This window comes from Leptidea sinapis, chromosome 14 (genome assembly GCF_905404315.1).
Source record: "Leptidea sinapis chromosome 14, ilLepSina1.1, whole genome shotgun sequence".
Lineage (NCBI taxonomy): Eukaryota > Metazoa > Arthropoda > Insecta > Lepidoptera > Pieridae > Leptidea > Leptidea sinapis.
The window spans coordinates 5,843,173-5,855,500 of NC_066278.1; the positions used below are offsets into that span (position 1 = coordinate 5,843,173).

The 12,328-nt window shown below is 33.6% G+C and overlaps 2 protein-coding genes across 2 annotated transcripts in view; one reads left to right on the top strand and one right to left on the bottom strand.

Annotated features, from left to right (window-relative positions):
• LOC126967864 (uncharacterized) overlaps positions 1-12,328 on the top strand; it is a 132,440-nt gene that overhangs the window by 58,745 nt on the left and 61,367 nt on the right. The gene's annotated exons all lie outside the window — the stretch shown is intronic.
• The window catches only part of LOC126967879 (lysozyme), a 39,205-nt gene that overhangs the window by 20,624 nt on the left and 6,253 nt on the right, over positions 1-12,328 (bottom strand). The window lies entirely within an intron of this gene.

Sequence of the window (12,328 nt, forward strand, 5' to 3'; positions counted from 1 at the left end):
CGGTAGCTAGTGTGAATCATCGCCGCGTACCTGTGATAACCGTGCTGCGTTTACCGCAACTGGCACTGGCAATATTATAATTATAATAGTATAAATCAAGTAAGCCACACTGTTTATATATTTGACTTGACTTGGAATTTAAACTGAGAAAGAAATGAATGATAACTTACTAATATTCTTTGAAAAAATGAAAACTGAGCTACACACGGACCAAATTATGAAAAAAATTGATGACAAACTCGATCCACTTGTAAAGGAAATTTCAACTCTTAAATCAGAAAACCAGAAATTACGGGAAAGAATAGATATTTTAGAAAAAACATCAAGGAAAAATAATAGCATTTGGGATAATAGAGGAGGAGACCTCGCAAAATAACCTTATAGAAGCAATATGTGAACTAATAAGAAACAAAACTAGAGTTGCTATCAACCCGAGTGATATCAATAATATGTATCGTATAGGGAAACGTAGTGCCGATGAAACCAAATCTAGGCCAGTTGTTATATCCTTTCTGAACCAATGGAAGAAGAGCACATTATGAAGAATAAGAAAAAGATGGAAACTATATATCTAACAGATGACTACCCAAAGAACGTCTTAGAAAATAGGAAAATACTACAGGAGCAACTAATGGAAGAAAGAAATAAGGGTAACTATGCAATTATTAAATATGACAGCCTCATAATCCGTGACAATACACATAAAAATGAAAAACGAAAACGAGAGAAATCGATTTCACCAAGGGAACAACAACTTCACAAACATCAGGGTAATGCAAACAGATCCAAAGCAAATAAGACAAATGCCTTTGACTTGCTAAGAGCAAGAAGTAACTCTCTCACTGCTCTCCCTTCAACTTCTAAAAATGAATAGGAGTACGACAGCCGGATAAAAAGCAATACATTAAAAAAAGCACAAACAAAGTTCCCCACCCCGGCTAGTCACCGTGGGGACAACGACAACTACCCTCCAGAACTAAAAAACACTATTATAAAAAGTAAATTAAAATTCAATATTGCTACATTCAACGTGAGAACCCTAAAATCCGAAGAGCGACTTATAGAACTTGAACAAGCACTGGGACAAATAAATTGGAATATAATCGGAATTTGCGAAACTAGAAGAGACCAAGAATACATACAAGAAATAGAAAATAGATATATTTATTTTAATAAGGGTCTCATTAAAGGAAAGAATGGAGTTGGCTTTTTAGTGAAAATTGAAATGAAAGAAAGAATTAAGCAATTTATAGGTATTTCTGATAGAATAGCAATATTGGTCGTAGAATTGCCAGGCTACAAAAAAGAATGGACAATATTTCAAATATATGCGCCACACGAACTGGCAACAGAAGAAGATAAAAATTTGTTTTATAAAACACTCACCTCTACATTGGAGAAAATCAAATACGACAATCTTATAATAATGGGGGATTTCAATAGTCAAATTGGAGAATATACCGAACGAGAAAAAGGAATCATGGGCCCATATAGCTATGGCAAGAGGAATGATAATGGTAACAGATTAATCAATTTTGCTTTCGAATTCAATCTTATTATTACAAATACACTTTTTAAGAAAAACAAAAACAGAAAAATGGACATGGGTCTCCCCTGATGCAATTACTTATAACGAAATTGATTTTATTCTTACAAACAGACCGCGAACATTCGAGAATATGGATGTCGTATGATGAATAGTTTTAATTTTAGCTCTGATCATAGAATTCTAAGAGGAACTATGAAATCTAAAGAAACAAGATCCAGGTATATTAAAAACCAAACAGAGGAAGAACATCGCTACTGATTTCAGAGAACCTATTGTACGATTTTGAAAAGAAACTTAAACAAGAAATATAAAACAATAAAGATGAAACTATACAAAACAAATATGATATTCTAGAGAAGAATTTAATTGAATTCAAGGATAAGTTAATTACACGTAAAGAAAAAAGGAATAACATTGGAAACGAAACGTTGACACTATTGGATAAGAGAAAAGATTTATTGGCTGATCGGAAAACTCATAAAAAAGAAATTCAAGACATAAGTAAAAAAATAAACGAAAGCATTAGAAAATATAAAAGGAAAGTGGCTACTGACACTATTATAGACCATATAGAAAAAACGGGTGGAGTGAAAAGGGCACAAAAATCTCTGGATCGTAACAAAAAGTGGATTCCTAGATTGTTGAATACAAAAACAGAAACGTGTCAAACATCGAGAGAACATATATTAGAAATCGCAACTAACTTCTACAGCTCCTTGTACGAAGATCACGAAATAGAAACATCAGATTTTTATTACAGAACGGCACAGTTTGAAAAACAAGTACCACCTTTACTACAGAGTGAAGTCGAAAAAGCTATAAGATCTCAAAAAGACGACAAATCACCTGGAGAGGATAACATATGTAATGAAGTGATAAAAGGAACTCTACGTAAAACAATTACACTAATAACAAATCTATATAATGAAATAATGAAGACAGAACAAATACCAAAACAGTGGACAGAAAATATAATTACATTACTTCATAAAAAAGGAGATACACAATTAATTGAAAACTATAGACCAATAAGCTTAATGCCCAACTTGTACAAAATATTTTCTAAAATTATTTTGAATAGAATAACCACAACATTAGATGAGTCGCAGCCAAGAGAACAAGCTGGTTTTAGAAACAAATTTTCAACGATAGACCATATACATGTAATTAAACAACTTGTACAGAAATGTAATGAATATAACCAACCATATTATTTAGGATTCGTTGATTACAGTAAAGCATTCGACTCTATAAAACACAGCTCTCTCTAGAATGCACTAAAAATACAAGGAATTAACGGCAAATAAATAAATTTAATAAAAGAAATGTATAAAAACAATAGAGCAAAAATTAAATTGGAAAGATTAGGACGAGAATTTATGATCAACAAAGGTGTGAGACAAGGAGATCCGCTATCACCCAAACTATTTTCGGCTGTTTTGGAACAAATCTTTCGAAAATAAGAATGGGAGGATCAGGGAATAAACATAGATGGTCAACGCCTACATCATTTAAGATTTGCGGACGACTTAATTATTATTGCCCAACATCCTAGAACGCTCCAAAAAATGCTACAGGATTTGACCCAAGAAAGCAAAATAGTGGGTTTGGATGTTAACACTGAAAAAACCAAGATAATGACTAACAGATCACATGAACTTATAACAGTGGACTAAAATACTATCGAATATGTTGAAGAATATACGTATTTGGGCCAAATCATATCCCCCACAAACCTCATGGACAAGGAAATAGAGCAAAGAGTGGCAAGTTCTTGGAGAAGATACTGGTCTTTAAAAAATATAATGAAAACTAATGAGATCTCGCAAAAACTTAAGAGCAAAGTTTTCAATATGTGCATTACACCTTGCATGACATATGGGTGCCAAACATGGTCCTTAACACAGAAAAATATACAAAAATTGAAAGTGTGTCAACAAAGCATTGAAAGAAGCATGTTAAAGATCAAAAGGAAAGACAAGGTACGACTAACACAAATCAAGAAGAAAACGAAATTAGAAAGGATAGACAACACTATAAAAAGATTAAAATGGCGATAGGCAGGACACACCTTGAGAAGCAATATTGATAAATGGACAAAAAATATTATAGACTGGTATCCAAGACAAGGGAAAAGAAATCAAGGAAGACAACCCATTAGATGGGAAGATGATTTTAAAAAAGTGGCTGGACCAACGTGGAAACGATCTGCTCTGGACAGATCACAATGGAAATTTCTGGAGGAGGCCTATGTTGGAAGACAAGCGAACGATGTAGAAGATTAAGAACATGACTTATATTAGATTATTACTTAGATAAGAATATTACTTAGATTATTATTACTTAGCTTAGAATATTACTTAGATTAGAATATTACTTAGTTTACAATATTATTTAGATTAGATTAGACTATATATATTGTATGAATCTTACATTGTTTGCAATAAAGGCTTATTCATTCATTCATTCATTCAAGTATGTTTAAGTAAGTATATTGTATTAAATATATCCTTGTGCTGTACCCATAGTACAGGTTACTCCTAGTTTGGGCAAGATAATTTATGTAAGAGTGTGTCAATTCTTATTTATTTCATAACATTGGACATATTATGGTGATGACAATATCCTAGTTTATGGCGTAAGAAGGAGGAATTCAGCGGCAGAAATTGATTTAAGGTTTTACATTACCAGTCCATGATGACCCCAGATGACTCGATAGATCATTTGCTACTCAATTAAGTTCGAAAGTAATTAAATTATCGATGAAGCTTCCATGCATAGCAGTTGTCATATATAAATGTAGCTTTAATAATACAGATTGACGTCTTCGCATATTGAAATCTCAAATGACTTTATTCAATATTACTCGTGGATTGATGAGAGACCTATATTCGAAATGGATTCTGGTAATATAATTAAATTTTGCTCCTCAGTCAAAGCTTCACCTTCAGCTTTCATCTTTAACATTAATTAAAGTTTTGAAACGGTTTGTAGTCGACTAATTTTGAGAAGTTAATTGACTTGAATAATTCATAGATATAACAAATTTTCGTGATACAAGAACACATTTACGTGTTCAATGAGATGGATAGCCAAACATTCGATTATAATATTTTTATTTTTGAAGTAAAAAATAAGGATGATGATTTCTGTGAAAATAACTATTATCTATCTATATATATAAAAATCAATTGCTGTTCGTTAGTCTCGCTAAAAATCGAGAACGGCTGGACCGATTTGGCTAATTTTGGTCTTAACTAATTTGTGGATGTCCAGAGAAGGTTTAAAGGGTGAATAAATAGCAAAATGCTGCTAAATTAAATAAAAACAACAAATTTGTTTCCTTTGATTCCAGTTGTCCTTTGATGTGTCCATACATAATTTCTATGAGAGAATTTATTGACGCACGGTTTGACAGTTCTGCTGTGAAACAATTTCATTACGACAGCAGGGTGCATATTTTACGAAGTAATTTTTGATGTTATGATACTACGGCGCCCTAATAATTATTGACAAATTCATATAAAACATTATTTTATTTATTATATACAGAACAACGTCTGTCGGGTCAGCTAGTTATATATATAATTAAAAATAGAAACTGACTATAGATTTTTTGAGTATTGAATACCAAGCTTATGTGTTACATGCAGGATGGGCTAATTTAACATTCAATAATATTTTATGCTTACTATTGATTAAATACTGAGTGAAATCAAAAAGTAAGGCAGTTACAAAGAAAAATAATTTAAATTATGAAATAATCACATGTTACATATTATATAGCAATGGTTCTGTTTGTCACTAAGGATATGTAGGCATAAAGCTAAATGTACTGAATAGATATCGTATTATTTTTGCACGAATAAGCAAGTGGTCGGGATAACATAGGCCACGTTTTATCACACAAGATGTAGGCATAGTATTTTTGATGCTTTATAGCACGGGGAAGAGCGCTGGTGTGGGACGTGACTTGCGTCGACACTCTGGCTCCCTCTCATGTCCAAGTTACGTCAGTTAGTGCTGGGGCTGCTGCTTCGACTACCAAAGACAGCAAGCGTCGCAAATATGTCGGTCTCAGTGAGTTATGCATCTTTGTGCCGTTTGGTGTCGAGACACTTGACCCGTGGCCGGGGCCCAGAGTCACGGAGAATGTTCAAAGTACTTTCTTCGCGTCTCAATACGGCTACTGGAAGCCCAAGCGCTGGCAGCTATTTCGGTCAATGGATCAGCCTTGCTATCCAACGCGGAAATGCTGCCAGTATTCTTGGTACGCTTCCACGTAATGATAGTTTTTATTTTATGTAGTCATAGTATTGTAAATGTAGTTATAAGATTTGTTTTGTTTGAGCATACATTTATTTCTAATATTTCTTAACTAGAGGTACATACAACATAGATAAACAATTTAAATAGCTGCAGATAATATGAAATATATGCAGATGAAACAGAACACCAAACTCCACTAGAATCTGTTAATGTTACATGGAAAACAAAGGTTTCAAAACAAGTAATGTGGAACTATTAAGTAGAGTTTTAGCGTGCTCATATTCATGCAGCAATTAGCAACATTACAATATTCATGCTGTAGATAGCGAGGTTCTGAGAACATCTTGAGATGCTCGCTTTAGCATTGTGCATTTCATTTCACGATGAGGCCACAAAATGGGCGTTATTTTCATGAATAATTTTGCTACAGTTTTGACGGCAAAATTGCCAACATGTCCCGGTTAGATGGCTTAACATGTTTGATGTCACAGATGTATTTTGTTGGTGATCGCTCGATTATCGAAATACCATTTACAAAACACTATTAACTTCACACATCCCTACTAATATTATAAATGTGAATGTAAGTTTGTTTGTTACGGTTTCACGCCTAAGCCACCGAACCGATTTTGATAAAATTTAGTACAGAGATAGACTAGAGCTTGGAAAAGGACAAAGGCTACCTTTTATTGCAAAAAATAAATGGAGGGGTTGAAATAGGGGATGATAATTTGTATGGAAATTCGTCATTGTCGCAGATAAAACCGTGAAACTTTGTATTTAGGCACTTGATAAGAAATTATATATAAACATATGTTCGAGCATTTTTTAAACTTTGACCATTTACATAGTGATGAAATAGGAGATTAAAGTTCACGGGGAAATTCTATTAAAGAGACTGTCCACAATGACAAGGGATATGCATTGTATCATAGAAGAGTGCTGCCAGCAGCGGAAAGAGCAGTTTGTATGTGTATTATTTGAAAAGTATCCTAAAAAATAAAAAAAATTGCCCGAAGTAATTATCCAACGTGGACGAACTTCATCCAAGTCCGAGTAAAAGCTAGTAATCTACAATCCGCTAAATATATTCTGAATGGAAACGCCCAAGTAGTTGAATAATCTAAAAACGCTATAACGCTATGGGTATTATGTTCCATCAAACGGTTTTAACCATCAGGTATGAAATTTCATAGAATTTCATTGAAAATTCAAGGGACTGATATATATCTTTGTATATACAATAAAACAGCAGAAAATAGTGATTCTGTACTAAAAAAGAAAAGTATAAAAATGGAAGTGGATAACTATTTAGTCACTCACTTTATGCTTCTACTCCTCTTTAAGGCATTTTTTTCACAAAATTGATTCATTTAGAATTCTATTCGATATTATTTCTAATATATTAGATATTACTACCGCTTCGGGAACAAATGGCGCTCTGAGCTCCCAGCATTATTTTTTTTCGCTCTTTTTAATAAAATATACAATATTGTACTTTCATTATTATTGCTATAAGATAGTCATAATCTAGTCCCAAGCTGTCCGATCACTTAGATATTCTGCTGTGGAGTAGTAAAAATTACGACACAGCCATTTTTGTTTTAAATTTAAATTTATTTGTAGATAATGCCTGAACAGTGACTGGGTGACATTATTATAAAAGTGTATACATGTACCCTTAAAGCTATTACGTATCGTATGAAGCTTACTAGAATTAGTTACAAGAAATCCCTTATTTCTAGTGTTATAATAATGAAAATCACTATTAAGAGCAAGAAGGTGACGATTTTTGTGAACGTATATTGTAAACGTGTGTGTGTGAACGGATATTATAATACTAATAGAACTGAGATAAAATTTGCCAATTTAAAATGTCCTTGTAGCTGGGGTTGTTGCCGACAATAAAGTTTTGAGAATTTTGTTGCATCACTTCGCATTGATTGTATCTAAAGTAATCTGTAAATTGATGAAGCTGTACATATTTACTTTATTTCTCAGTTCATTAGAAATTTTATTCTTCAGCAAAAAAGCTAAAAATCGTTGAGTTTCTGTTTCTAGGTGGATGCGACGAAAATATTTAGGTTCAAACACTTCACGTAGAGTTTCAATGAGGATTACCTATATTTATGTATATTAAGCTACAGGAGGTCATGAAACTGGATATCGTTTTTGAACTAATTAGAGCATTTTTTATAAGTTTTAACTACCACGGCAATTGATTAACCACGCATTCATTCACGGGCAGAAAACACGCGAGAGATATACTAGGGTGGCAATGAGTTTCATTCTAATTATTCTTAACATACCGCAAGTGGTGGCAAACAGTAAAAAGACAAACTTTTGGAAATTCAAGTGTCATTTCCTTTACCTACATAAGTAAACCGATTTCGATTTGATTTGATTTATAATTTTATAATATATATTTAATAATGCAAGAATGTATAACTTTGCTAAGAAGAATCGCCGATTTAGAAGGCTTAAGATTGAAGTAGAATTAGTAATGCATTACCAACACAAGTTATTGTATCTCTGGAATACTAACATAAATGTATCATTTATAAATTTCAACAGATTGATTGACAAAAAGTACACCATATGAGATTTAATCTTGTAATACTCAATCTAGTTAAGTGAAAGTATCAACGGACAAACATTAAAACAATAATATAAAGACATACAGACTGTTTTCAGTTACTCGCCCTTCCACACACTTACGGCCGTTCTCAATATTCAGTTTATCTCTTACTTGAGATAAAAATCGTAACTATCGTTGAATTTTCTGTCCCAATAAACTTATCGACGGCAACTCACCGTATCCGTCTGTTAATGGGACGACGTATAGCTTACCAGCGATAGAAGTTTGTATGGAAATTGCAATTTACGCATCCCATATAATGCGATAAGAATGACTTATTGGGTATATGGGGACAGCTTCAGACTACAGCTTATTACTGACAGTAGAAGGTACTAATTAATCTGTTTCTGTAGATAGTATATTGGGAACGGCCGTAATTCAATAATTGTATGATAGCAATAGCAAAAAAAATATTAATAGCAATATAATTTTAATGTTTTCATCGATCTTCATGTTTTTACTTTATTCTTTTTACGTTCTTATAAATTTAGTTTATGTTTTAGTGTGTTTTAAGTCACACACACAATCGTCTAATTTAAATTTATCCACACTCTGTTTTTTGACCCTTTAGTCTTGGTGGATGGTCACACCTAGTACAGGGGCCCTTGCGACTAGCTTGTAAATTTATTCCATTAAGTTAAAGAAAGTATTATAATTTTTATTTTATCAACTCGAATAATAGAGGTAGGCACTTCGACAAATTGTCTATCTCAGCTCTCACGAGGAAATCATGACACGGAACGGTGATTTCAATAATAAATGCCAGACAACAGATTTACCAACAAAATATCAGGCTTTTTAGCAATAATAATAATAATTATGCGCTACTTAAAGATAACGCAATACAAATGCTTAAAACAGAACAAGTAATAGAAAAAGAATATCAGAAAATCCACAAACAGTATTTTTCTTAGTTCTTGCTCGGAACACATTTCAAGAGAGTGTTATTTTGTTTTTGTTCGCAACTCCGAACTAAGTTGAAACTAACCACGCCTGGGGTTTTTAGCTAAGCTCCATTACACTTTAAATACTTGCTTTCTTACCTCGAAACGTTGGCGACATTCGTTTACTGTTATTTTCTACTTAGGGTAATACGCTGAATCTATTTGATATTTTTCATGCATCGTTTACGTAACAGGAATGGCACCTTATTGAAATATATCTTGAATTTGTAAATTGGAGTGAAAGTAAGTCAAAATATGTAATCTAGTGATACAGGTAAAACACCATATTATAGAGTGAAGTGGTCCCGTGAATGTAAAAGAATGAATGAGACCGAGCTTCAACAACGGCATTCAGAACAGTTCATCTGCGTTTTATCGGTGTCGCTACCAACTACTTTCGGACCAATCGGAGGTCTTTCATCAGAGTGAGTGTAGTGGGTTCACAATAACGTGGGTAACTAGTCGATACCCACACCGATAAAACGTGAGTAGAGGCGTATTAATAAATAAGTAAATAATGTCTCACGAAAGTTTTAATAATTTAGTTCATCTGCGGTTAGAGTAAATATAATATTTTGTTCCGAGCTCTTATACTAATAATATTATCTTATATGATATATAAGATACCAATGAAAGGAATTGCTAAGTAATACCACAGAGTAAGGATGGATACTTACGTAATATCATCTACTACTAGATATTAAATATACAAATTGGTACATTTTGTACCATTTATGAACAATGCGGGATTTGTACCCGCGCTTCTGGGTTCTTACCAACTAAGTCAACCATCCGAATGACGCGTGGTCAACAGGTTCAACTCTCGGGGTATCTTAATGGGTAGGAGCCCTGCGGTGTCTCATGAGATACACTTGTTTGAATCCAGCATTATGCTCACGTCACCTATTGATTTTTTTTATCGATTTTCGACTACTTACCTAATTATAGTAAGAGACAAAACACTTCGGATTTTAGAAGAGTGAAAACAAATTTTCTTCACAGAAGAATTCTCCAAGAGACGGATGCAAGAACTTTATTTAATGTACGAGAAAACATCGAAATACTTGATGATTCTTTATTGCCTATAATCTGTTATTTCAAAACTTGCCGAAACGTAGTTGATTCTATTGATAGAAATATAAAAAAAATGTTATAAGGTATTTGCGTATTCAGCCTACTTCTTACACTTTTGCGCACTTTCTAACGGTAATTATTGCTTTTATATAGAGTGACTAGCTAATGCCCGCGACGTCGTCTATCTAACCGCTACATAGCAGCAAAATACTAAGGCTGCCTCTAACGTTATAATATAAAGCGTATATGTTGTCCCGACCTCTTCTTAATATTCATGAATTTTTTTTTTTCAAACAAAACTTATAACTATATTTACAAAAGTAAGACTACATAAAATTAAAACTATCATGGCGTGTGAGAAGTTGAAGACGTTTCCAGAAGACTGTAGTGCCATCTGTTAGCCCAAAAATGAAAGCTTTGTCAGCTGTCACTCGCTTTGAAGCTTTTCCACTTTTCTTTATTTGTGTCACTGCCCATTGGTCATAAAACGGTGGCTACTTCTAGCGTTTGCGCATGTATGTAGCTCTCGTGTTCCATTTTGCATATTTACACTACTAAATCTAACCTTTATGTTCTATGTTTTGGTAAAATTATATAACTAAGTCTACGCGCAATTTCAACATGGTAAAAAATTGCAATACCTACATTAAAAAGTAGAGTTAGTTATTTAATTGCGTCGCAACATTAAAAATGAATTTTATAATTTCGAGCTTCTATAAAGTTATTTTCGGGGCCAATCTCCAGATGGCGCTAGTTTTGAAATAGACAGCTCATAATGCGTAGAGAGGGCTCTCTTTTCCCTATATATTATTATACTCTTTGTGCCAGCGCTTGGGTTTTCAGTAGCCTTATTGAGGTGTGATGATAGTACTGTTGCGTAGCAACCCTTCGAAGTATATGACGAGAGTTGTCAAACTTCAAAACATTGTTAATTTCAACAGCTCCGTCAGCAATACTCGTAGCTCAGCGGAAAAGTGTTTACTCTAGACGCTGTAGACCCGGGTTCGATACACCTACCAGTGTATGGATTTTTGGGTTTTGTAAAGTTAAAGGAAATTTCTAGTAAGTTCAGGATCAAATCGAACAGAAAAAAAGGGATGGAAAATGTGTAAGCAGGATAAAAATAGTTGAAAGAATTTTCTAGTACAATTTAAATTTAAAGATGGAATGGGAGAATCATTTTGAAAATAGACGGATCCGGGGGTATATAAGCCGTACTAAGCGTGGCCTACGGCAGTTCTAGTTCTGACTCGAAAGAGTAAAGAAGAAGAAGAAGAAGAAAAGAAGAAGTAGTGAAAAGTGGAAGTGTTCCAAGAAGAAGAAGATAGAAGAGACTTAGTGTTCGGTGCGTTGTGTAGTTAGTGTGTGACGCGTTGAAGGTACCGCCGCCCACAAGAGGAACAGCGGCAGACCGCGAAGTGCAAGTTCAGAAAAAGTGAACGCAAATAAAGACTCGTTCCTATAAGCGGAGTATTATTTCCAATCCCTGACCCATTCCCATGTCAGTACTTTGAACATTTTCCGCGCCTTGTTAAATTTAAATCTATATATATATATATATGTATATATAATAGATTTCCACGTATATAGTCACTCATCACGAAATCTCTGGAACTATAAGCCGAAGAGACTTGAAATTTGGTAGGAAAAAATTGAATTGTGTGGATGTTTGTATTAGCTAATGCTTTAATATTCAAAATATTAACGAGCTAATACCAAGCGTGGCTGACTGTTTACGACTTATCGATCAAAATCTGTTACAGTAAAAATAGATTCGTTTACCTTTAATATCTAAGTAAATCTCCGTTACAGATGTGTTTCTCTCTCGCACGATTTAATTGTCCATACGCCCGT